A 26,038-nucleotide genomic window follows, 5' to 3' on the forward strand; every position below is an offset into this window, starting at 1 on the left:
TTTTGAATGGAATTCCCCTGCTTGGGGAGATGGGTAACACCACTCCCAGAAGACATGGGTTAGTAAAGGAACATCACAGTGTCTGGTGGTTTGAATGGGAACGGCCTCATAGGGTCATCTATCTGAATACTTGGTCTCCAGTTGGTGGAACTATTTGGAAACGATTAAGAGGCATAGTCTTTTTGGACAAGGTGTGTCACTGGGGACTGGCTTCAAGGTTTCAAAAACCCACACCTTTCCCAGTTAGCTCTCTCTACCTGTGCTTCTAAATCAAGCTCTCAGCTACTGCTCCAGCACCATGCCTACCTGTCTGCTGTCATGCTTCCCACACTGACGGTCATGGACTCTAACCCTCTGGAATTGTGAGCTCCAAATTAAACACTTTCTTTTAGTTAAAAAAAAAAAAAAATGAAAGGCAGGGCTGAAGTAAGGGCACAACTCCTAAACACAGAAAAGTCCCAATTAGTTATTCCTCAGGGCAGGTGAGGTGGTCAGTAGTGTGGTTATCACTTACAAAAGCCAGGTATTTGGGTAGAAGTTTATCAAGATTGACCGGTGGGTCATGAGAGGAAATGAGATTTTCAGCAGGCACTCAGAATTCACCTCAGGCTACCAGCTGTGGTGTTTGAATGAGAATGGCCCCCATGGTCTCATATGCTTTAATACTTGGTCCCTAGCTGGTGAACTGGTTGGGAAGGATTAACAAGCACGGCCTTGTTGGAGGAGGTGTGTCACTGGAGGCAGGCTCTGAGGTTTCAAAAGGCTCCCTCCATTCCTAGTGTTTGTCCTCTCTGCCTCCTACTTGCAGATCAAGATGTGAGCTCTCAGATGTTCCTGCTGCCATGCCTTTGTTCTGCCATCATGGACTCCAACCCTTTGAAACCATATGCCCAAATTAAACACTTTCTTTTATAATCTGCCTTAGTCATTGTGTCTTAGAAAAGTAAGACACTAACAGACAACAGCAAAATAGAAAAATCTCAAGTTACTCACAAAATCTAATATACCACTGGGGCTACACTCCTGACCTACACATGTGTGCATCTGACCTTTCCACTCTCAGAGCTCTGCCCACTCACTCCCTGTGCCCTTCAAAACACTTGCAGTCTTCTTTTTGGTAGGCTCAGGAAAAGACACAGAAACTACTTCTGAGGAGATGCTAATGCCCAATATAAAAGTGTGAAGCAGGCCCAGCAAAGAGCCTTGAGGCCAACTGATAGCTTCAAGACAGCCTCTGGGAGGGACGGTTTCTCACCACCTAGATAATTCACAGGCTTTAGTATACTCCCCTTTTTCTAATCTCTCTTTTCCATAGCTTTAATGTGCTTAAATCTTAGGTTAGTGTTTAAAAAAATTAAGTGTGACTCTTATCTGTTCACCTCCTTGGACCCTGAATCCCCAAGAAGGTAGAGTCTACAATGGAAACATGTGTTAGCCCTGTTGTTGACTCCTACAAACTAATGAGAAGTAGGGGATTTTGTGTGTGTGTGTGTGTGTGTGTGTGTGTGTGTGTGTGTGTGTGTGTGTGTGTAGGGATGGGGGCTGGTGGGAGAGAAGGTAAGAGGAGGTAGTCATCTCTATCTTCTATTACCACGGCCTGCCTAAGTTTACTTTTGCTTGACCTTGGTTCTGGCCACACATCTCAGGCCAGCCTGCTTTAAATTTGAACTTTCTGTCAGAGCGATACACAATTCACTGTACCAACTCTCCAGGGCTTCTATTGCCAAAAAGCTCATTGAGAAAAAGACTGCCTAAAAAATATGTGGTAACTCAAGATGTGCTGGCAAACCCTACTGGATTAGCTCTATTCTAAGTTTGCCCTTCCTGTGACAAACTTCTCAAATGTTCACAGCTCCTCCTGTTGACATCCTACAGTCATCTTGATGTATTCTATCCAACACAAACTTTTGCCATGATATAAAATTCTCTGTACTGTCTAATACAGAGTCATGACCCAGATGGGCTACTGAGCATTTGAAAGGCAGCCAGGATGCCTGAGAACAGAATATCTAATTTTACTTAGTTTGAATTAATTTAAATGTAATTAGACAATTGGGGCTTGTAACTATTCTACCGGACAACATAGCATAGACCTTCATTCTGAGAACAGGTCAAAGGGTAGACTGTAAGTTGGCACTGTAGGCAGAAGTTTCTGTCCCACCAGCAGCTCTCAAATAAACATACCTAAGTTCATAATTAATTGTAAATGCTTGGCTGATAGCTCAGGCTTGTTACTAGCTAACTTTTACATTTTAAATTAACCCATATTCCTTATTCAAGCTCTTCTACATAGCAGTACCTTTTTTTTTTTTTTTTTTTTTTTTTTCCGAGACCGGGTTTCTCTGTGTAGCTTTGCACCTTTCCTGAATCTCACTCTGTAGACCAGGCTGGCCTCGAACTCACAGAGATCCACCTGGCTCTGCCTCCCGAGTGCTGGGATTAAAGGCGTGCGTCACCACCGCCCAGTGGCGGCGGTACCTTTATTAGCATGGTACACTCATGTTCCCTCTGCATCTATGCTCTTCTTCACTGACTCTGCCTCCTGGATCCCAGCATTCTCTGTCTCAGGCTGTGTTGCCCAATCTCTTCCCGCCCAGCTATCAGCCAATCTGCTTTTTTATTAACAATGAGAGCAATACATATTTACAGTGTACAAAGACTGTTTCACAGCACAGCATTGCATAAAAAACACCCAGAGACCTCTCCCAAGTCCCTTTGCCATGCTGTACCCTAGACAAGTCAAATGACCCCTCAGGAAAATGAGACCAGACAGTGTTTAAGGTTCTTCAGTGACACCAGTAAGGGCTAAGTTGAAAATCAGTACTACCTTGTGTAGCAACTAACACCTGCAAGTAATAACAAATGACAATTAACCCAAACAACTCCATCCATCATGCAAATCAATATTTGATGTGATGGCAAACCACTCACTTGTAAAGAGTAAAGTAAATCCTGGCCTCTAATGAAATCAATTAGGAAAGAAGAGCTCAGAAAAGACAAAAAGAAAGGAAGGAATGCTTTCTCCAAATAACTACCAGCACCCAAAGCCTGGCTGGCACAAGTTCCTACAAATAATTCATTTCCTGGTATCGCCTTTTAAGAACAAAGTACACCTTAAGTCTAGTATTTTGAACAAACAGCTCTAATTGAATTTTTCTCCTTGTCTAAGTTACCCACACACCGTCTGTGCCTAATTGTGAACTATTACCATTCTATAATTTTCTTCAAAAGATAATCTGAAATCCTGTGCCTTTTCAGTGGGCACATTAAATGGTAGCAATTAAAAATCAGGTATTTGTCCAAAACCTATCTGCCCTGGTCCATTCTCCTCCTGCAGGTACAACTTCAACCTTCAGTTGCCATGACTGACTTTACCAAGTGGATCATTAACCTAGTGAAGTTTTTGCTGGGAGACCTGACTAACAGAGGCATCATACACAGCATGAAAAGTGCACCCACAGACGCTCAGGTTTCTGCAGTCTCTAATCTTCCAGTAAGCATTTCCCAAAGGCATGCAATGCTCTTTAGGGGGACTCCTGACAGCATTCCAAAGCTGATGCAAAAAGCTCAACAGCATTTTCTACGCAGCCCTGCTGAAAAGTTAAAAACAGAAAGATATTTTAATGGGAAGAATATTTGAAAGTCACTCAAATACCATACATATTGAAATAAAAGTGATCCAAAGTTATACTTTCCCCCCAATTACTACCAAGATCATTCAATCACAAAACCCAGATCTCCTGGAGTTGGTCAGGGTTTCAGTAAGGCACCCTAACTAACCAATTCCTCCCTCCAAGAGGAAACTGGCTTGCAGCCATCTACATTCACAGCCAAGAAGTCCTTAGAGAACAAATATAATTCCTGTTGCCATGGAAATCAGACTGAACCACTCTCCATCTTGACCTGAGTGGGCACCCAGCAGCACCTGCTCACCATCGATCTCTCAACCGCTCACCTCAACAGAAGGCAGAAAGCAGACTTTTTAATAAGCTAAAACGATACTCACGACAGGATCTAGCCTACACTTTCTTATGACCGACTTGATGTGGGTTATACAGAATAGGGCAAAACTGTCACCTTTACTACACAGATTCTCAGATAAAGACTGGACCTCAATTTAAGCTGGCTGGCAGATTCAAGAAATGAACTTGATAAAAAATGAACAGTACACAAAAGCTCTAAACTCTGCTTGAGCAATATAAAAAAGATGTGATTTATCTGGCAATCAAATTTAACCAGGCATTTTGGGTTTCTGTTTCGTTTCAGTTTTGTTTTTCCTAAGTTTGGCAATTGTACACATCCATATGCTGGTAGATGGGACAACCGAGAGAAGGAGGTCGACTTATTCTTCTGCTTCTCACCTGCTCCACCACCTAGGCACTCCATTATCTTAGGGTCCTTTATAAAGAGCTCTAGCTCTCTGCAGCAGAAACTGATTACCTGATAATGAGTGTCCAGGCTTCTGTTTACCACATATGCTAATTATATATACCTAAGTACCAAATACACAAGCAACTGAACACTAAAGTCAAGTTTTTACTTTCCCAAATAAAGACTGATACAAGTAGTTAAGTTGGGGCAGGTGCCATGAGTGGAAGAAGTCACTGCTTAGTAGGCATTAATTAATAAAATTAAAAACAAAATTTGTTTTGGAAAAATAATATGAAGACAATAGGAACAAATTATTAGTTTGTTAGAATTAGTTATTATGTGAGTTAAGTATCTTTTTTAAATATTTTTATTTTATAATTAATTTCATTTTACATATCAGCCGCAGATTTCCCTGTCCTCCCTCCTCCCACCAACCTCCAGTCTTCCCCCCCCCAACCCACCCCCCATTCCCACCTACTCCAAGGCAAGGTCTCCCCTGGGGAGTCAGCCCAGCCTGGTAGATTCAGTTGAGGCAGATCCAGTCCCCTCCTCCCTACACCAGGGCTGAGCAAAGTGTCTCAGCATAGGCCCTTGGTTCCAAAAAGCCAGCTCATGCACCAAGGACAGGTCCTGGTTCCACTGCCTGGGGGCCTCCTAAACAGTTCAAGCTAATCAACTGTCTCACTTATCCAGAGGGCCTGGTCCAGTGAGTTAAGTATCTTAAGTAATAATTTTCATAGTAGCTAAATCTCTTAAACACTTATTATAGGCCAACAACATACTGATAACTTTACATTTGTTTTATCCAAACACTTTAAAAACTTTACATGTACTTTATCCAAACACCTTAAAAACTGAGTGATGTCATCAGGCACATTTTATAATGTGAAAACACCAAGATATCAAGATCAGGCAGCTTGGTGGGACTAGGATGCCCACATGACATTGTCTGTCTAAAGCAGTCTTAGTTTACCTGTTCTGGTCCAGGTAGGTGTTCTCTTTCACTCTAAGTTACTCAGTTACTATTAAAGGCCCCACAACAAAGCAGAGTGGGCACCATGGCTTGGGTCCGAATGCAGCAACTGTGAGGCACTCCTCCAAGACTGGCCTTGCTTTCCATGGAGCAGGTTAGGGTTAGACCCGGGGGATTTCAGTGTTCACTCTCTCCTATCGTACCCTCTATTTCCTATGTGGTTAAAATGATTCCAGGTAGTGGTAGCACTCAAGAAAGAGTCCTACTTCTCAGGACTGCCCTCTTATCTCCTTTGGGCAGAGGAGTTTGTTCTGTCAGCCTCCACTCAAAGCCAGATCTGAAAAGTTTTAAACAGTCACACTATGTCAAGATAATACTTAACTAGCTACTTTTCTAATTTGGAATGACCTTCATTTTCCTTCAGCCTAGCCTGGGAAGCCAGACCAGAGTTATTTGTAACTGTCCTTAAGACAGAAGCACACATATGTGCTTTTACTTTCAGATACAATGGGCTTTCCTTTCCCACACTAATATTATATATAATAAATTACAATATATAGCATATATTTTATAAAAAGATAATATATAACAGAATATATACACATACCACATATAATATAATATACATATATGATATATGTATTATATATACACACACATTCTCTTTTTCTTTTTTAAAAGGATTTTGTCATTTTTATTTGATGTATATTAGTGTTTTGTCTGCATGTATGTCTGTGCACCATGGGCATGCAGAGCCTGAGGAGGTGACAAGAGGGTGTCAGGTCCCCAGAAGAGGAGTTACAGACAACTGTGAGCTTCCAATGTAGGTGCTGGGAATGAACTTGGCTTCCTCTGGAAGAGCAATCTGTGTTCTTAGTTGCTGAGCCATCCATCCAGCCCCACTTCGTTTTCTTTTCTTGCGTTTGGTACTGTTTTTGTACACTTTGTTTTTATAGCAATTCTTAACACCAACTTAATGCCATTAACCCCAGCCTAATGTCATGAAAACAGAAGACATGAACACAAACTTGGGAGGCTCACACATCTATTTAACTTTAGAATATAGCGCAAGTGGCCCCAATAAGCAGAGTAACATGCCTGTCAGAGCCCAACACTCCAACAAGAGACACAGGACTCTGGCTTACTAGTGAATGTTTTATTCCTTCCACTGTGTTAGGCAGTGAGACTCCAGCTGCCTTGAGCTTTGGTCTCTCCTTGACACGACGGATGGCCACATTAACATCTACAAAATGGTGCCCAGCCCTCGAATCTCCAATTCTAAATTCCAAGCATGAGCTGCAGCTGCAATGAGAAAACACTTCCTAACAGTTACTATTCTAGTTGATCCACAGGATAGCTGATCCATCCATGATGGATCCTCACTAGGTCTCAAAGGTAAGGAAGTAACTCTCCCTCAAAAACCAGACGGCACTGGGCATGCTGCCGCATTACCAATGACGTCAGCACCACAGGGTGAAGGCGCTAAGGCAGGAGAACTTTGAGTTTGAGGACAGCTTGTGTCATATAAGTCCCTGTCACAAACAATCAAACAAGCCGGGCTGGAGAAGTGGCTCCATCGACAAAGTGCCTGAAGCACAAACATGAGGACTTGAGTTTGGTCCCTGACACCGACGCAAAAAGTGTGTACAGCAGCCTGTGTGCTGAAAGCACAAGGAGGGGCCTGGGAGCTGCTGCTGGACAATCAGTGAGTTCCAGGTTCCATAATAGACCCTATCTAAAAAAGTAAAGTGTAAAGATACCCAATGCTGACCTCTGGCCTCCAAATGTACACACACACACACACACACACACACACACACACACACACACACACACACACTTCACCAACAGATCCAGCCTTTTCATGGAGTAAAATTTTGTTTCCCCCAGGAAAACAGGGTTCTGACCAGCTCTGTAGCAAACGGTAAGTGTTCTCATGTTTCCTTAACACGTAAGTTTGACTCCTGGTAGCCTAGGCCAGGTAAAGCATGTCCTTCAATGCTTGATTTTGTGGAGGGTCATAGTTTTACTGCAATACTAATATCAACAAAAGGGGACAAGACTGGAAACCATGGCTCTAAAGGTTTCCTGTCTCAAATTTTCACCTTGCCTTTAAAGTTGAGTCTCTTCACAGCCAATGGAAAACAGCCTTGGGAAAAGGGTGAGTTAACTGGGAGAGCTAAAGATGTACTTGTGGTTCTGAAACAGTAATGGCCTGCCCTTTGTTTCTATTCTCAAAGGAAAAGAAACAAAGCAGAAAATTCTGAATTCTCAGTTGAGATTGCTCATGATTTCTAACAGAAATTGAATCTATGGTTGTGGGGGAGGGGAAGGGTGGCACTAGCTCAGGGGTCTACAGAGCTGGTGATCTGGTTTTGCTCATGCACACTTACAAAACAGGATGGGCTATTTCTAACCATAATTTTATTTTGTGAGGTTTACAGCCACATCTAAGTGAAAACTACCACTGAGATTTCTTGTATACGAATCAATCCAAAGACTTCTTGGTGGAGAAATAACACCTCTTGACAAAAAGTTGTGCTCTCAGCTTATCAGAACTTCCATTTCAAAATTTCTAGAAAAGTTGATATAGGGTCAGAGAGAACAAAAAAAATATTGAATCAATTTTTAAAAATTATGTGTTTGGGCTATGTGTTAAAACCAATTCACCTAGTATAACTATGGTATCATGATTTTGTTTACCCTTTTCCTGTCAATGTTAAGTTTAAAACATAAAAACAACCAAATGTGGGGTGTGGGGGGAGCTCTATACAGACATATAACCAATTATGACTAAAATTTAATTAACACTGGGACTGGGGAAATGGCTCAGTTGGTAAAGAGCTTGCCATGCATGTATCAGGACCTTGAATTCAGATCCCTGACATCTACATAACAGCTAGGCATGGACTCCGCATTTCTAATCCCAGTGCTAGGGATCCCTCAGACTTGCTGGCCAGGATGCCGAGCCAGATCAGTGAGCTCTCAAAATAAATAAATAAATAAATAAATAAATAAATAAATAAATAAATAAATAAATAAATAAAATAAGAGAGCAATTTAGGAAGACACCCAACATCAACTCTGGCCTCCACGAGCACATGCACACATTTGCACACTCATGAACAAGTACTCACTCATAAATACCTGCCTCCTCCACAATTTAATAACCCTGCCTAGAGTCTAATTTGTAATAGAAGAAATCTGGCTCTTCAGTCAACTGTTCTAACAGCAAAAACAGAATTTCTCCCCAAGGCAAGTGATATTTAAAATATATTTCCAATATTTGTGCTTTTGATGAAAATAACTATACTATATATTCTATTAAACTGAATGCCTAGGACAAACAGTAAAAATCTAAGCAAACAGTAAAAATAACTAACAATTCTAAGGTCAGGTAAGTTTAGGGAACATGTATGTCATTCCACAATGCCTACAGGTTCTGTAAGTCCTTCACTTAAGAAGCATTACATTTACTCAGCCCACAACTTCCAATTATTTTCTAATGAAATGGCCTTTTTACATAACAGTATGTTAACACACTGAAAAACTAGTGCTTTTTAAGGAAGTTGATGGGAAATCATCAGTTACATCCTATTACTGACATCCTGTCTTGTTAGCAACTTCTAAAGGTCACACATATTCAGTTTCCTTAGGGTCATTCTTGCCTGCTCTTCTTGCAGTGGGGCTCAGTTAATGCCTGGTTTTGGCCAGGTAATCTGCCTCCGCACATCCTGCTAGCCAGAGTTTCTGGACTGAAAACAAGACAGTAAAAACCCTGCTATCCTATGACAGACATGTGCCATGAGTCTCAAAGGATGGGGCATTCATAAACAGGAATGTCGAGATGTGACAACGAAACCACATGTACAGAGATATAAGGAGGACAAGGAGACAGCAGAATAAACACAGGACAAGAATACATCTTTAAGAAGCTCACTGTGAAGCCGGGCAGTGGTGGCACACGCCTTTTAATCCCAGCACTCAGGAGGCAGAGGCAGGCTGATCTTTGCGAGTTTGAGTTTAGTCTGTTCTACAGAGCAAGTTACAGGACAGCCAGGGCTACACAGAAAAACAATGTCTTGAAAAACAAAACAAAACAAATAAAGAAAAAGTTCGGTGTGGTATAGAGAAATTTAGAGTTCTCTATACCACACTGAAAGCACTAAGAACCAGCAAGTTAAAAAAACATCAGGGTGTTAGTGTCAAATTTAGAGTGATCAAATTTCTTTGCAAAGTCTTGAGAGGCAGAGGAAAACATTAGGGCAGTGAGAGAAGTAACGCCACTAGCAAATGCTCACAATGTGCCAGCCTCTGAGAAGTGATGTGTTTAGACTGTGTACTTTGTCTTGACACTGTGGTGGTTAGTAGGTAAAGACCTGGCATCATCTCCCTTTCACACATCTCTTCCTTTCAAAGCTCTCCTACGGGTCCCAGATTATACTGAATTTTATAACTTGCCTAATACTTAAAAAAAAAATGGAAGTCACGTGATTATGTCTGCACTCTTTCTTCTACACTAACAGTCTATATTAGTGGAAAAACATAAATTATTAAACATTTTTATAGAGTTTTAAGTTTCATTACTCGGAGGACCTTTGAAAGAATGTAAAAGCATGGAGACTGAAAAGGAAGCTAACTGTCACCAAATGGAAAGCCCTAAGCTTTGAAGGAATACAAGCCTCTTAAAATCAGCATTCTAATTGTTTGCAAGGGATATAGGCACTTCTCAAAATAAATTTTACTTTTTCAACTTATAAAAGTACATATTTGTTACAGAACACTGGAACACAGGGAAGAACAGAGACAAACAAAAATCACAGGTGATCCTCTCACACCTCACCCAGAGCATCATGTGTGTTCTCTTATTTATTTCAGATCTTACCATTTAAATCACTTTGTTTTGCTTTCCCCCTTGTATTAAAAACTTCTCATTTCTAAAATTTGTATTAGTTTAACCACTTACATTAACCTTTTATTCCCAACAACAATCCTATCTGGTCTATATAATGCTTCCGTCATCCTACAGGGAAGGTTCAGTTAACATTACTATTGCTGCGATGAAACACCATGATCAAAAGTAACTTGGGAAGGTGAAGGCTTATTTTTCCTACATTTCCACAGCCTTGTTCATCATCTAAGGAAGTCAGGGCAGTAGCCTAAAGACAGAAGCTAAAGCAGAGGCCATGGAAGGATGCTGCTCACTGGCTTGCTCCTCATGGCTTGCTCAGTCTGTTTTCTTATAGAACCAGCCCATCAGCCCAGAGATACCACCACCCAGAGTGGACTGAGCCTTCTTCCCACAAATCACTATTTTAAAAAATGCCCTAAGGCTTGCCTACAGCCTTATCTTAGGGAGACATTTTGTTAAATGAGGTTCCTTCCTCTCAGATGAATTTAGCTTGTGTCAAGTTGACATAATATCTAGCTAGAATAGTAATTGAGGCAGAAAAGGGTTAATGACTTGCTCATGCTTATGAAGAAAACAGTGCAGCTGGGATTCAGACACAGACAGCATGGCCCAGAGTCAGCACTCTAAACTACCACACTGTATGACATCTGTAGCATTCTGTCCTCCAATTTACCAATATGGATACCTGGGCTATTATCTAACATTTTAAATCATGTTATAATATACATTTTCATAGACATCTGAGGTACTCCTCTAAGCCAATTCAGAAAGCCAAATTCTTATCATCCCAGCAAGTTCCATTTATTTTCAGCTGGCCAACAACAGCTGTAGAAACATCTACATGGCTTGCATTTCATAAACCAACTCGTTGCTCCACCTCCCCATGGTATGACTTTCATGTGGCCTCACCTGTCCTCTCCACTGCCATCTGCAGCAGATTTCAGTGGATTCCATTTGCTTTCACACTGCACAAAGGGCCGCTAGCATTCTGCGTCTGTTCTCTGCCACCCCCAATGTATATAAGCAAATTCCACATTTTTTTTAATATCTGGAATATCTTAATACTCAGCTTATTCTTTCCTTGCCTTTTAAGCTTGTGCTAATACAGAGCAAAAAGATGAAAGCTATCCTGTAAGGTTGATGAAATGCACAATCCAGGGAGCGGCCTGAGTGGGCAGGTAATGGTGTGCTCAAGTACGCAGTGTACTTTCCTATGGAAAGAGGAGCTTCAAAGTTCCCATCATCCAAGGACACATTCAAATCAAAACGAAAGACAAAACAACAAAAAAGTGGACATCAATAAGTGCAATTCATTTTCTAACTGCCAAAAGTACCATAGAAAATGCATCATCCAACAAAAATGAAGGATCAAAACATATGAAGAAGCTATTCGGGGCCAGTGGTAAAGTCCTTGCCTCAAATGCACAAAGCCCTGGGTTCAATCCCTAGTACCACTACAACCACACACTCACCCACAAAATACAGAAGCTGTCTCCATACTTTCCATGTTACAAAAAGTATATTTATACATTCTAAAAGCATATCTAAATTCAACTTATTGACCAAAAGGTATAATAATTATAAACAATAAATCTCTGAACAAGGTACTTTCATAAGTGGAAATGTTGAAAGCAACAAAAGAAGCAAAATTTACAATACAGTTGGGCGGTGGTGGCGCACGCCTTTCCCAGCACTCGGGAGGCAGAGCCAGGTGGATCTCTGTGAGTTCGAGGCCAGCCTGGACTATAGAGTAAGTTCCAGGACAACCAGGGCTACACAGAGAAACCTTGTCTCAAAAAAAAAAAAAAAAAAAAAATTAGAATACATTAAAAACATAAAGAAAGTAATATGAGAAACAGCTATTCTAACTATAAAATTATATATATATTCAAATTTCTATTACACTTTACATTTATTTGTTAAATGCCATCTTACATATTTCAAGAAAATTCAAAAGGAGCTTGGTTTACCTGAAGCCCCTCAGAGCTCACTCACTGTTTCGTGAGAAGTCCCTGTTCTGCTTCTGCTCATTAATACAAATACTGCATTTCAAAAGCAAGCATTTGACTACTGAACCCTCAAACTAAATGGCTGTTTGTAGCCCTAAAGGCAGCTTCCACCTCTATAGACTTTCCCAGCTCTCATCGTGGCACCAATAGGCTCCCACCTGTACAGGACCATCCTAAAGAGAGCTCCCTAAGGTACTTTTTTTTTCCTTCACTATTTTGGCTTGAAAACATGACTTTCTATTGGAAAGAACTGAAAGGACACAGTCACAAAACTAATATGATATATAAGCGTGCTTTCTTATACACCCCAGGGCTACCTGACACAGTGGGCCGCACTCTCCCACATCAATCATCAATCCAGAACACACCCCACAGGCTTGCCTATGGGCAATCTGATGGCTGCACTTTCTCAATTGAGGTTTTCACTCCTCAAATTACACTAGCTTGGGTCAAGTTAACAAAAAACTAATCAGGATAATATAATACTAGCCAGTATCAAGTCCTGCAGACAAACCATTAAATAAATATGTATAAAAAACAAACAGGCGGAGTCCACAGAGTGATACTCAATGCCCCTTATTAAATATCTAAAATATAAGACTTTTTCTTTTAAACTTCTAGGGCTCCCAACTTTCATTTAAGTCAGAAAATCAGTATATGTTGTAGTAAGTGGTAAGTGTGGGAAGGAAGCATAAGAGAGGTGTGGAAAGGCATTACCGATAGGCCCAGCAAAACCATGCATCCACCATTTGCATGGAGGCAGCTTAGTTCAAGACTGAACTCATATTGAACCCCAAACAAACATCAGAATGTTGTTCTGAGTGGGGAGGGACATGATGCTTTACTGATGAGAGAAAGACTCGGTGTTCATGAACATTTAAAGAGGAACTGACATAGAAAATACTAGAATCATTACTTGCCCACATACACTTTTAAAGACCACCAAAATCTAAAAAAGCACTAAAATAAAGAGAAAAGCAATCATCCCCACTTTTTGGTCAATGAACAATTTTGCTCAAGTAAAATGACAACTTTCAAGCTCGGCCGTTAACCTACAGCTATTTTAAGGCAGGCCAAGGTTGATTAGCGCCTGTCACATAGCTTGCTCCCAATCTTTTGGCAGTTCTCCAACACATGCCAATGTTTCCACCCAGCCCTGCTGGAATCACATCCCATTTATCTCCAAAGACACATCAAGTAACACGATGCTACATTTCACACAAACCTGCTATTTATTCCCATCAAGTCACTCTGAACAATGCCTTCCTAGGAAAAAAAAAATTCAGACTGCCATCTTTGTGGATGTAGCCTAGTCCAAAAGTTACTACTTACACTGGTCCCCCCAAAAATTTCAGAATGTTGCACAATGTTAGAAGAAAGACTCTATTATTGCTCAAAGAAAGGCTAAATACTTAACTATAAGGAGGAGCAAACAGGGAAAAAATGACCAAATCCAAAAGAAGGACACTGGACTGTGGACTCCCAAGTCCTAGGCAGGTGGTTACTGCCTGCACTTTTAAAGTATATTTTAAAGGACAATTCTAGTTTTTAATGTACTCCATTACTACCAGGAAAAGAAAAATTGAACTAAGCAATACATCTTGTAAAAGTCAAGTGTTGTTCTCTAATTGTTAATATTTGGAAAAAAAAATAAAACCTTCTTCAAACACAAGCTGGAATGGTTAACCACATGCTGTTACATTCCATTCTGTCAAAAAAAAAAAACATATCTAATGGGCACATTTGAGGCTTTTGCTCTGCACAGCTGCCCAACATTCCAGTATCAAGCCAGCTACTGATACATGCTTTACATTAAATGTCTAGTTGTTTTAAAAATAGAAAATATTGAGGAGCAATTCTGAAGTATGACCCATGCAAGTCACAATTCCATGTGAACAAGTTTCCTTTTACAAGAGGGCAACCCAGCAACAATATATACTACAATTAATAAGTGCACACATGCAAACACTAATAAAACACAAGAAAAATACATATAAAAATCCAACTGATACACAAAACTTTTCTTTAAAATAAGATGACAAATTGGCCTGACCTCTCACTAAAATTTTCCCCTTCAAGAAAGAAGATTTTTTTTTTTTTTTTTTTTTAAGAATTCCTCTGAACACTGGTGTTCATGGTGTCAGGAACAAATACTTCAAAAGCAAAATAAAACGGAGAGTGAGAACCATCTGCTTATCAGGGAAACTCAAGAATTCCTTTAGCAATGGGTTTTGATTTTATAACAAGCAAACAAATCAACCACAAAAACCCTACCTTTAAAACAACCACCCAAAAATCTGTTTCAAGTTCTCTTCAGAAACAAACCAGAATGGTTAACCACGTACTGGTAGATTTTATGTGCTGGGGTCTTTATTTCCCAAATGACACCTAAATGTCTCTGCTTTGAGGCCTTTTTCTCAGCTCCACTCCAGAGATAAGTTGGGAATCTTGGGACAGTTGACAGCACAGAGTTATCAAGCACTGTGAGAAGGACCAGATCCCTCTTAGAGATGCCACCTGATTGATACCTCTGGTTACCACTGGCCTCCCAAAATAGTGGCAGGTGCTCTCAGGCACTCAGAAGTCCAGCCAAGACCACATTCCAGCTCTCTGTTCTCCTCTAGCCTGGGCCACTGGAACCTTTTGGCAATGTCTGGGCTGGCTGCCACCCTAGTGTCAAGACCCAACATTTGCGGCTGCCTAGAGGTCCAGCTGAGGTCTCTACCCAGTTTCAGCAGAACATCAAGCATTTCCCTTGATGGGTTTCTGTCACCTGCTAAGAAAAGATTCTCACCGGGTTGGGAGTTTCTGAATCCCATTTGTGTAAAGGAGCCCACCTAGTGCTGCTCAGCTCCATTCCAGTCAAGTTCAGACTTCCCCATCAACCTGGGAGAGGAGCTGTCACTGCCCTTTACACACTTCCTGTTTAAACCAGGAAGAACATTATCATTTGCCATTTTCCTGGAGTCCCACCATCTCAGATATGACGAACAACAAGCCCAAAGTGCCAACAGAAATCGCTGGAAAGGGCTTTGTTTTCCAATTAAAAGGTATTTATGCATTCTTTCCCTTGATCAATTATTTCCCTGGTTCATGTGTCAGAAAAGGGTCAGCCACAAGACCAAGGCAGCAAAATTCCCTGCCATCTCTCTGATGTTCTAGGGATCACAGAACTGCCTTACCTATCAAGTATGTCTATTGCTTTTTATTAAAACAGAACCTAGATCTAAAGCTTTCTTCAGAATCCAAGTAATTCAAAGACCCTAAGAAAACCAAGCTCTAATATATGCTTTCAACAGCTACAATCAAGCTAAAGTCAGTAAAATGTATTACAATAAAACCCAGACTGTAATAACCACATCCATTCCATTGGCAACACATTGTGGCATAGCTGTTTCAAAGACTCTAAAATCTAAAGACAAAAAGTAAAATCAGATGTTGGTTGTCCAACCCATCTAGAGATACTTCCCAAGGGAACTGACCAACTCTAATGGGAATTCCTTTCAAAACAAAACAGAAAGCACATATTACCTAATGAGAACTTCATTTCTGGTATTTTTCCACTGGAGAGAAGTATCTATCATGAATACATTTTATATTCTGTTTCTTTACCACTTTTAACTGCTCTTAAAATAGAACACAGCACCAGACAGTATTCATGTAGTGGTTTTGACTACGGTCAGTAATCACCATTCATGTGTTGCCATGCTGTGTGTAGACAGGAGAGTGGTGAGCGTCATGTGATTATGGACTGTCAAGCCTGTGTTGCCATGCTGTGTGTAGACAGAAGAGTGGTGAGCGTCATGTGATTACAGACTGTCAAGCCTCTGTGACTTAGCTTGAGATCTGATGACTGGTCCTCTGTGTTGGTGAGCTATGAGGGGTGGGGTGGGGTGGGGGGAATAAATACCAAAATGTTAAGTGCCTGCTTCTGGTTGTAGAATACTTAGTCATCTTTACTTTCTACATGACCTAGAGCATTCACCTACTATTTTGGTAATAAAATGATTTAAAAAATATTTTTGAGCCAGGCACAGTGGCTCATGCCTAAAATCCCAGCATTTGGGAGACTGTGACAACTGGATTACTTCAAATTCAAGGCCTACTTAGGGAATTCTAGGACAGCAAGCTACCCAGCAAGACCATGTCTCCAAATCAAACAAACAAACAAACAACAAAACCCCTATACATACACATATAAATACACAACACACACAGACACCCTAGAAGTCACCCTAGGTGTGTTCCTCAGGAGCCATCCACCTTTTTATTGTATTTTATAGTATTTTATGTATATAAGTGCTTTTCCTGCATGTATGTATGTGCACCATGTGTGTGTCCGGTGTCCTCAGAGGCTAGAAAAGGGAGCTGGGTCCCCTGGAACCGGAGTTATAGAAAGTTATAAGCTATCACGTGAGTGCTGGGAACTGAACCTAGGTTCTCTGCAAGAACAGCCTGTGTTCTTAGCTGATGAGCCATCTCTCTACCCACATTACTTTTTGAAACAAAGTCTAATTGGCCAATTAGGGCAGGCTGCCTGGCCAGCAAGCACTGAGAATCCACCTGTCCCTTCTTGCTCAGCCATGGAATTACAAGCTTTATCATATGGGTTTGGAGGGTGGAACTTAGGACTTCAGGCTCGTGTCAAGCACTTTACCAACTAAGTTATCTACCAGCTGTATATTTTGTATTTGTTACAATGACATATTAATTTATGCATTTCTGAAAGCCTATATTCTTTACAAACCACTGGGGAGAAACCCAATACATCATATACACTAGCAGACAGTATCAAATATTTGGGGTACTTAAAAAGTGGTAAGAAAAAAAGTATTTTAATACTATTAATAATCCTCAGAAAAGCTTTCATATACTCCAGGTTAAAAAATACAATGGAAAATGACCGAGTATCACAGACCAAAATAAGTTTACTTTAATGTAGGTTTTCCCTTCCCTTTAATCAAACAGGACAAGGGACAGGAAACATGCCCTCCCTCAAGACTGTCAAGCTGGTAAAGAACATGTCAGAAAAACATGTGGCACCTGAATATTCAGATATGGTCTGAAAACAAACACACTAGAAAAACTGTGTTTTTAAGAGCCACCTAAGAGGGTAGGGAGACCAATTTTTTGCAAAGCCAAAGACCATAGCCATTACAGACACATGGCCTCCTCGACACTGTTTTTGTCAGGCTCAGTTCCTACATCTTTTCCCACACTCTAAAGAAGTGACAAGGTCTAAAAAAAGGAGTATTTAATTGAGAAATGAGGAAATCACTTTAAAATTAGTATACTTCATCCTTTCATTACTGATACTACTTTCCCCTAAATTCTGGTAGAAAAAATTTAAACAAAAGATGAGCAGCTTGTCAAAGTCACCCATGTGTTCAATAAAAGGTCTTTTATCTTCTGAGTACAACATATAAAGTATATTCTTTATATATATATACATATATATGTGTATATATACATATAAAGTATATGTGTGTGTCTATACATCAATATAGACACACACACACACATATATATATATACATTATATATGTGTACATAACTAGAATTTATGTATAGTTCTAGGATTTAGAAAGTAACTTTTATTCAAATTTAAGCCATGCAGACCTTTGAGATGGCTCAGAAGGTAAAGGCACTTACCTCTAACCATGACAATCTGACTTTGGTCCCTAGAGCCCACATGGTAGAAGACAGAACTGACTCTTACAAGTTGTCCTCTGATCTCTGCATGCACGCCATAGTGTGTGCTCACACACACACAGACACACTCACACACAATAAATAAACAATTTTTTTTTCAAATTTAAGTCATGCAATACTACCATCATCCTTTCAAATCCTGGCAAAAGAATGTATTCAAGAACTATTTACCAAATCCAACTAATAATGCAAAGTAATCTCAGAGTAGCTGCAAATGGAGAACATTAATAGTATAAGTGCTTACTGGGTAAAAAGAACAGTTTATGAAGAAATGTGCTACTTTCACATATTAGAACCTAAACTAATTAAAGGCTTGTTTCCAGCAAGTGGTCACTACAGCGTGTGTTAAGACATAAATTCCACTGGTGACACAGCCTTCTACAAAAAACAGAAGTTAGAGTAAGTAATTTAAGAGCTCTTCTGATGTAATTTTTTTTTTTTTTTTTTTGCCAAGCATTATCAAAAAGTAGCTCATACAGATTAGGCATTCCCAAGAGGAAATTCAAATGAACTGAACGCCTACTATGTGCCAGCACTGCACTGCTGTCTCAGTGACTAGATGAGGACGTAGTAGTATTTGTTTTTTCGGATGAAGAAAGTAAGTGGGCCAAGGCGAGGTGCAGCCACACCTTGCCATAGCCACATAGCTAATGAACAAGAACATTAGGATCTGGGCTCAGACCTTTTGGCTTTTTCCAAGGTTAGGAAAAATTTCTGTAGCAACAAAGTCATCCTCAATAATCTGGATTATGACTTCATTAAATTACAAATTTATGAAAAGAAATGATTAGATTTTCTCCCAAAACAGAAATTAGCAAGTAATATTTGTAATGCTTCATCTACAAGGGAAGAGTGGGCAAGGTACCTTCAGAAGCCCTACAAATCAACAAAGAAACATTTTAAAGAAATGTGAGCTAAAGACTGAACATTTCACAGAACACAGAGTCCAAATGGTCAATAACAGAAATACTCCATCTCAGTAATCAAAAAAACTGCAAATAAAACAATTTTTTCACAAATATCAACTGGGTTAAGATTTTTAAAGTTAGGACGTGAACTAATGGTGAGGTTCTAGAGTAAACGCAATGTTTACAAACCAAGAGCAGTAGTCCAACTGCTACAACTTGGCACCATCTGTTAAGGCTGACGATGAGGTAACATTCATTTCTTGGGCAGACATGGTGTGTATGTGTATGTATACTAAGAGACAGGTACTCAAGCCACTCACATCTGCTTTTTTATAGCAGTAAAAAAAAACCAAAAACCTAGCATCAATCCAAATATCCACCTATAGTAGACTGATGAATAAGCTGTGGTTGTATAGAATACCTACTACCAGCACTGGAAAAGAGTGACGTATAGAAGCAAAATTTATGAATTTTAGGACTAGATATTAACTTAAAAGGCAAGTCAGGAGATATATAAAATATAACTTTGCTTATTTAAAATTAAAAATATACAAACAAGACTTTCAAGAGAAGGCTAATCCATAGACATAGAAATGACAAGCACAAAATGGACACAAAGGTGGAGGCACTCACAAGGTAGCATAAGGTTCATAGTTCTCATCCACTACTCAGTAGTCAATACTAATTTGGGAAAAACAGTTCTAAGGAAAGAATAGAGCTAGGCAGGACTAAATGCCAAGAGTGCAGTGGGTCTGAGCTCTCCAGAATCCAGATCCACTGTCTCAAAGTCCTCTTCAGCTAGTACTGATTTTAAACTTCAGAGGTATTTTAGGAAGAAGCGCAAAACACTGACTAACCTAGATAACCTATTAATAATAAACAGGACTATTCAGATTTCTCCATCTAGTGACAAGAAACATGTGTGTATACACATGCCCAGACATACTTCAGCATGAAAAGGAAGCATAAAGGAAGCTTTGAGATTTTACAGATTTATTGCTCCTCGTGTCTATATGTGTGTATGACGGGGAGGGGCATGTCACAATGCACAGGTGGGCAACTCTGTGGGTCTCTTCTCTCCTCCCAATACTTCATGGGTTTGGAAACAGGACTCAGGTTTTCAGGTTTGTGCCTTCACCCACAGGAAGCTTTTGACATTCTGAAAGAGCAGGACAGAGTTCCTTAGCTGAATGTTCAAACATTCTGTATATTTTATTAAAATGCAGAGATTGACTGGAAAGTTCTGGAGTGGACTCCATAGGGTGCAATCCTAACAAGCTACTGAGGGATTCTATTAATGGTGGTCCATGAATGAATGATATCAAAATGTGTCCAAAGATGATTTTTTTAAAGATTTACTTTGATTGTGTGTGTGTGTGTGTGTGTGTGTGTGTGTGTGTGTGTGTTGTGTGTGGGTGCGTGCGTGCGTGCGTGCGTGCACGCCTGTGAAGTCAGATTCCCTGGAACTGGAGTTTCAGGCAGTTGTGGGCAGCCTAACATGGGTGCTGGAACCAAACTCAAATGGTCCTTTATTAGAGCCGTGGATACTCTTAACCATGGAGCCATGACTCAGTCCCCAGAGATTATGTTTTAAAATAGAAAATATATGTCTATCCAATTGGAATAAGTTTTACTCATTAGTTACAAAAAATGTTATTCTTATACTATATAATCTTGAATACAATATAATGACTACCAAGAAAATCAGAGAATTAAACTTGGTCTTTTGAAGAAAAGTTGCTGGATAAAATGCATAGTCTGAAAGCTTACGAAAGGAATCCTCGGAGCTACAGTGGTAGCTTTTTTTAGCTGAGACCCTGGCTCCTTCCTCATGGAAGGTTGGTCTGCATGCCTATAAACTGCAGAAGGACCCAGGACTACACGAGGAAATCTACAGAACAGTAGAAAAGGCCTCTTAAAAGACAGCTGCTGGTGAGTGCTCAGTCTAATTAAAGGAGTATCACTGCTGAGCACAAAAGTCAGAAAGTTAACAAAAATACTAACAACAACTTGGACTGTAAGGTGATCGCTAAAAATACACTCTTTAGCCAGGCGGCAGGATGATCATTTAAGCCCCTGAGTGGATCCCGTCTCAAAAACAACTAAGTACAAAATAGGATCTTAACATGAAAAGCTCAGAATTTTGTTTTAAAAAACACATCGGGTTATCGCCCCTCGCGTTTAGCTAAATCTGTTTTGCAGTAAAGTCCTTCTATCTCAAAATCGTGTCTCCTCATGGAACGTCACACTTCATAACGAGACAAAAGGACCAAATGCTCCAAAGAGGCTGCTGGTGTTAGGGTTCTGCTCAGGATGATCTCCCTCCTTGCTTCTCACCAGTGACAGATGACCAGGACAGTGCTTTCCCCGCCCAGGACTTCTCATTACTGCAGAGATAACAGTCACAAAGTGCTTAAACCAACGAGTCTGCAGCTGGTGTGAAGTCAGGACAGCTAAACCTCCTGTGACATCAACACAGGGTATTTTTACAACGTAGTAAATCCAAAATGTCCGCATAATCCATGCACACTATACTCAAAAAATTTTATGCAACATGGTTTTAGACAGCCAGCACAGCCGTGAAGCTCAGATCCAAAGTCCCATCTCTGAACAGCCCTTGAGTATTAGAGGCTCCAAATAATATATTACACACACCACACATACTCCACAAACACACTAAACATACAACCCTACACACACATCACATACACACCCCACACCACATCACACACACACACACACACTAAACATACAACCCTACACACACATCACATACACACCCCACACCACATCACACACACACACACACACACACACACACACACACACACACACACACACACTTCAGGCAGTTCTACTCCACACTAACAGATTCATCAGAGATTAAAAACAAAACAAAAGCAGGTCCTCCACCCTTGGCTCTGAAAGGCTGACCTTGTCTTCCAGTCATCATACTGAAGTCTGCCTTTCACGTTTACATTTTAGGACAGCCTGGGGTGACATTTGAAATTTATCTCACTTGCCACCTCATGCCTCATAAATGAAATACAGAAAGGGACATTTCCTGTGTACCAGTGGAGACTTAAATGATGCTGGGAACCAAATACCAACAGCAGAGGCTTCAACCCCTGTCCTCAGCAACATCTATGAAAATATGTACATAAAATACATATAAACAACCGTAAGTGAAGCTAGTAACCGTCATAACCCCGTAAGTCATGCCTGGAGGGTTGATTTGACTACCTGAACCTACAAGTCTGGTGCTGAAGTCAATCAATTTGCTACCAATCATGACATTTATCAATAAATCCAATAATAGAGAATCCAAATAAATAATTGCACTTGTGCAGAAAAAGCAGATTAAAAAACAGGCTAAAAGAATCACAAAATTTTCTTTTAGAACAACCAATGGAATGCTATATTTTAATGCATGTTTCTAGAAGCGTATGATTTGAAATGAAAAATCATTTCACTTCAAAGATGGTTTCCTAGGGGAAAAATCCATTTTCTCAGAAATGACCAAAGATAGACAAGGAACTATAACGTCATGACTATGACGGTCTAATTAATAATCACCAACTTTTCATAAATGATGCACTCAATGCCTGTCTAGGTTGTGGCTACGGTTTATGAGCGATGCACAGAAAAGCTGGGAATCCACACCGAATGCACCACAGCCTCGGCACACCGCTGGGCCGTGTCCTTCTGCAGCCCCTCCCTCCAGTGCTGGTCCCTGGTTAGCATCAGACTCCCGCCCGCCCGCATCCGCAGGACAGCTGCTTTGGCCTGCATCAGTGCTGCAGGGCGCGCCTTGTCCCCCACTGCCAACAGGCGGGGCAGGAAGAGTCGCCCCCAAACCGAAGGCTGCCCCCCTCACACCCTAGGTGACCTGCTCCTCCCAATGCCACATCTCGCCACAGCAGCATGACAAGGTAGAAGCAGTTCTGGGCGCAGGCAAAGGGCTGCTCTGGGCCTGGGTGGGGCCGGGCGGGGGCCGCAGGCGCCGGATGGCTGTGCCAAGCCCCGCCGGCGAGAAGCCCGGAGGCTGCGATACTGCTGCATTGTGCTGCATCACGGAGAGGGCACCGTAAGCCATCCATCTTGCCAAAAACGCACATCCCCGCCCAATGAGCCCGCACCGAATCCATTTTCTCTTCTGCTGAAGCACTCCCACACGTCCCTCTCCTCACTATCTGCTCTGGCTTGACTGCAAAAATAACGGGCAACGCGTTCCGTACAGCCTCCCCCGATTCGACGGCAGCACCTGGCACCTCTCCTGTCACAAAAACAAAGGGAAGGCTCCCCCGGAGCGGCTGCCTTGAGCCGGTGACCAGAGGCTTCCAGGCCACCTACCCCAAGCAGGGCCCGAGGGTCCCCGCGCCCTCACTAACCTGTTGAAGACTGGATGGCAGGAGGCAAGGCGGGCGCGGCGCCCCAGGGCGGCTCCCCCAGCCCTGCGCGGGCGCGGGACTGGGCGCGGCGGGGGCGGCGGGGCGTGCTGGGCTGCAGCGGCGCAGCCCGTACCACTCTGGCCGCAGCCCCGCGCCGTTACGCACGGAGCCTAGAAGAGCCCCTGGGAGACCCCACACTCGGCACCCACCCCCGTGACAGGGCCCACGGAGCCGTGTGGCAGGCGTCCTCACTGCGGAGTCCGCCGCGCCCCGAGGGCCGCCTCCCCGCCCCCACGGCCTCCGGGGCGCAGGGCAGCAGCAGCGTCACGCGCCCCGGCCCGCGCCCCTCCTCCGCCCCCTCCCCCCGCAGACAGCCTCGGGTGAGCTGGCATCCTCCTGCCTCGGACCCCGACCTACCTCCGGGGGTGGGGTGGGGGCGCCGGGGTCCCGTCCTCCTCCCGCTCCTCGGCGGCCGGGCGGGTGGGCCGGGGAGACGACTCCGCGGGGCTGGCTGCGGCTGGGGCCGGGGCTCACAGGACGGGACCAGTGGGCGCTGCTGCGCGGGGCTGCGCGCTCGCTCCGAGAGGAGAGGCGGCCGGGGGAGGGACTGGAGGAATCCGCAGCCTGAACGGCGACAGCTGCACTGATTCCGGGGGCTGGGCGGGCGCGGGGCGGGGAGGAGGGAGGAGAGAGAGCGCGGGGCGGGCGCGGCAAGGCTCAGCGTCGGGAGCGCGCACACGCCTCCAGCACCTCCCGAGCTTCAGCGGCTCCTCCCTGTCGCGCGCCCTCCGCCCTGCGCGCAACCCTGCAGCCAGGCAGCTGCCCACCCGGCGCGGGCTCGGATGATGCGTGGAACGGCGAGCGCGTGCACGCTCCCCCGAGCTCCGGCGCTTCCCCGGCCCCGGGCCGCGCTGCCAGCGACAGGGTCTGGCCTGGGCGGGGTGGGTACGGCTGTAGCAGCTACCTCGGGAGCCATAGGACAATGGGGGCTTTTGTCCCTGCATCCAGCGAAGGCCAATTACACGTTTAATTTGAGGCTAATTCGATTATCGCCATGGAAAAAGACAGGCTAATTTTCTCGGTTACTTGGGCAGCCTCTTCTCGCCCGCGATGTTCACCTTTAGAACGCAATGGAGAAGGAGATGCACTGGGAGGTTTGGGTGCATCATTTGATTGGTTTGAGCTCAGTGACAATGTCCAGCTTGAAGAAGGGTTACAGTGACCTCTCGGAGGGAAGCTTTGGGCATTGGGGCCAGTCACGCGTATTTCTTCAAGCGGTTAATGTATTCCTCCATGGCGAATGCTTTTTCACCTTTCCCCACCAGTGTAGCTGGCAATAGCCTACAAGTGGTTTATCCAACTCCTGCCTCATGGCCAAGCACAGGCTCAAGTTTAACCTGAGGCCAGGTGCTCTGTCCTGGATCTTTGGGAGTGAGGTCTCCCAGCTGCTGTGGAGGACCCTGAGATGGCATGAAGATTGGAGTTCTCCTGCTTCCATTTTATGACACTGGACGTTTTCTTGAATTTGTGTCAATTGGCCCTCACAAACCGGCCCACTGGCCACCCTGTCATCTCCCAGGCTGTGCAGAAATCCTATAACTGCTCTCAAGGGAGAAAGGGATGGTGAATCATCATGACTACGAATAGAAATGCTCTTTGGAGAACAGGGTCTGGGGAAACTGGCTTCCTCCGGGTTCTGTAAGATGCCCAACACAGCACTGTGGACTCTTCAAGGGAAATTGGTCCTTGGCTTAAAAAGCCCAAAGCAGTGTTCCCTAAAGATCTGCTCACCAGCTTAAAAGCAACCCCAGGCTGATGGCTGCTTATTTTAGTGTTAAAATAAAACAAAATTCAATTGTCACAGCACACCGAATGACTGTTCATTTCGGGGCCTTACTATCAGTTTGGATTTCGTACCAATGTTTGCTTTTGATTTATATACAAAAAGTTGAGGAAGGCAAGTAATCTTCCTCAGAAGGTTGGTAACAGCCAGGTCAGTTCCTTCAAGGGTAGGACTCTTTGTCTATTTGTTCTTTGGAATTACTTGTTCACTGAAGAGGTACTAAAAAGTGTGTGTTGAACTGAGTCAAACAGCATCCCCATGGAAGCTGCTACCCTTGTTGAGTAATGAAGGAAATCCACTAGAAATGGAGGTTGTTTCCTTTCACAGGTCTATTGGTGGGTGCTGGCATCACCACCCACACTGTTAATAGATCACCAAAGAAAACCACATCAATACTGGGAAATGCCTCACTTTAAGTTCTTCCAACGGGATTGTGAAATGGTAACACCTGAGTGCTCCCTGAATCACAGATAACAGGAACTTAAATACATCTTCTCTTGATGGATGACTCATCTCCTCTTCCCATTCCACCCCCACAACCAGTAATAATTAGTACAAAAAAAAAAAGTGAAAGGCATGGATTCAGACTCTCACTATAAACACTTGCCTCACCGTTCCAAACTCTTGTCTGTTGATGGAAAATAAAAATCACCCAGGAGAGACCAGTTCTAAACCTGGAGATGTTATTTGAGACGATATCTCTGCAAAAGGCAAATATTTAGAAAAAGAAATATTTAAGACTTCAGTTAGTGGTGGTGACAACTCACAATATCCTCAAATATCTCAGAAGCAGTTTTGTAAAAGTTTTTATCTTTACACTAGAATTAAGGTTGATGAAAAGGAACCTAGAATTTATCATATCTGTAACATACTACTTTCCATTAAAAAAAAAAAAAAAAACCACCCTGTGATTATATAT

At 42.5% G+C, this 26,038-nt stretch overlaps 1 protein-coding gene across 3 annotated transcripts in view; it reads right to left on the reverse strand.

Annotated features, from left to right (window-relative positions):
* Positions 1–23,921, reverse strand: part of Sptbn1 (spectrin beta, non-erythrocytic 1) — a 174,996-nt gene extending 151,075 nt beyond the window's left edge. Inside the window, exon 1 of one of the 3 annotated variants that reach the window (XM_006993194.4) lies at positions 23,694–23,921. The gene's annotated coding sequence lies outside the window, so the exon portion shown is untranslated. Of the gene's footprint in view, positions 1–23,276; positions 23,402–23,693 lie in introns of those variants that run through there. The other 2 variants (XM_015986682.3, XM_076546163.1) reach the window with 2 other exon arrangements.
* Positions 23,922–26,038: the final 2,117 nt, after the last annotated feature.

This window comes from Peromyscus maniculatus, chromosome 10 (assembly GCF_049852395.1).
Source record: "Peromyscus maniculatus bairdii isolate BWxNUB_F1_BW_parent chromosome 10, HU_Pman_BW_mat_3.1, whole genome shotgun sequence".
In the NCBI taxonomy this organism is placed as follows: domain Eukaryota; kingdom Metazoa; phylum Chordata; class Mammalia; order Rodentia; family Cricetidae; genus Peromyscus; species Peromyscus maniculatus.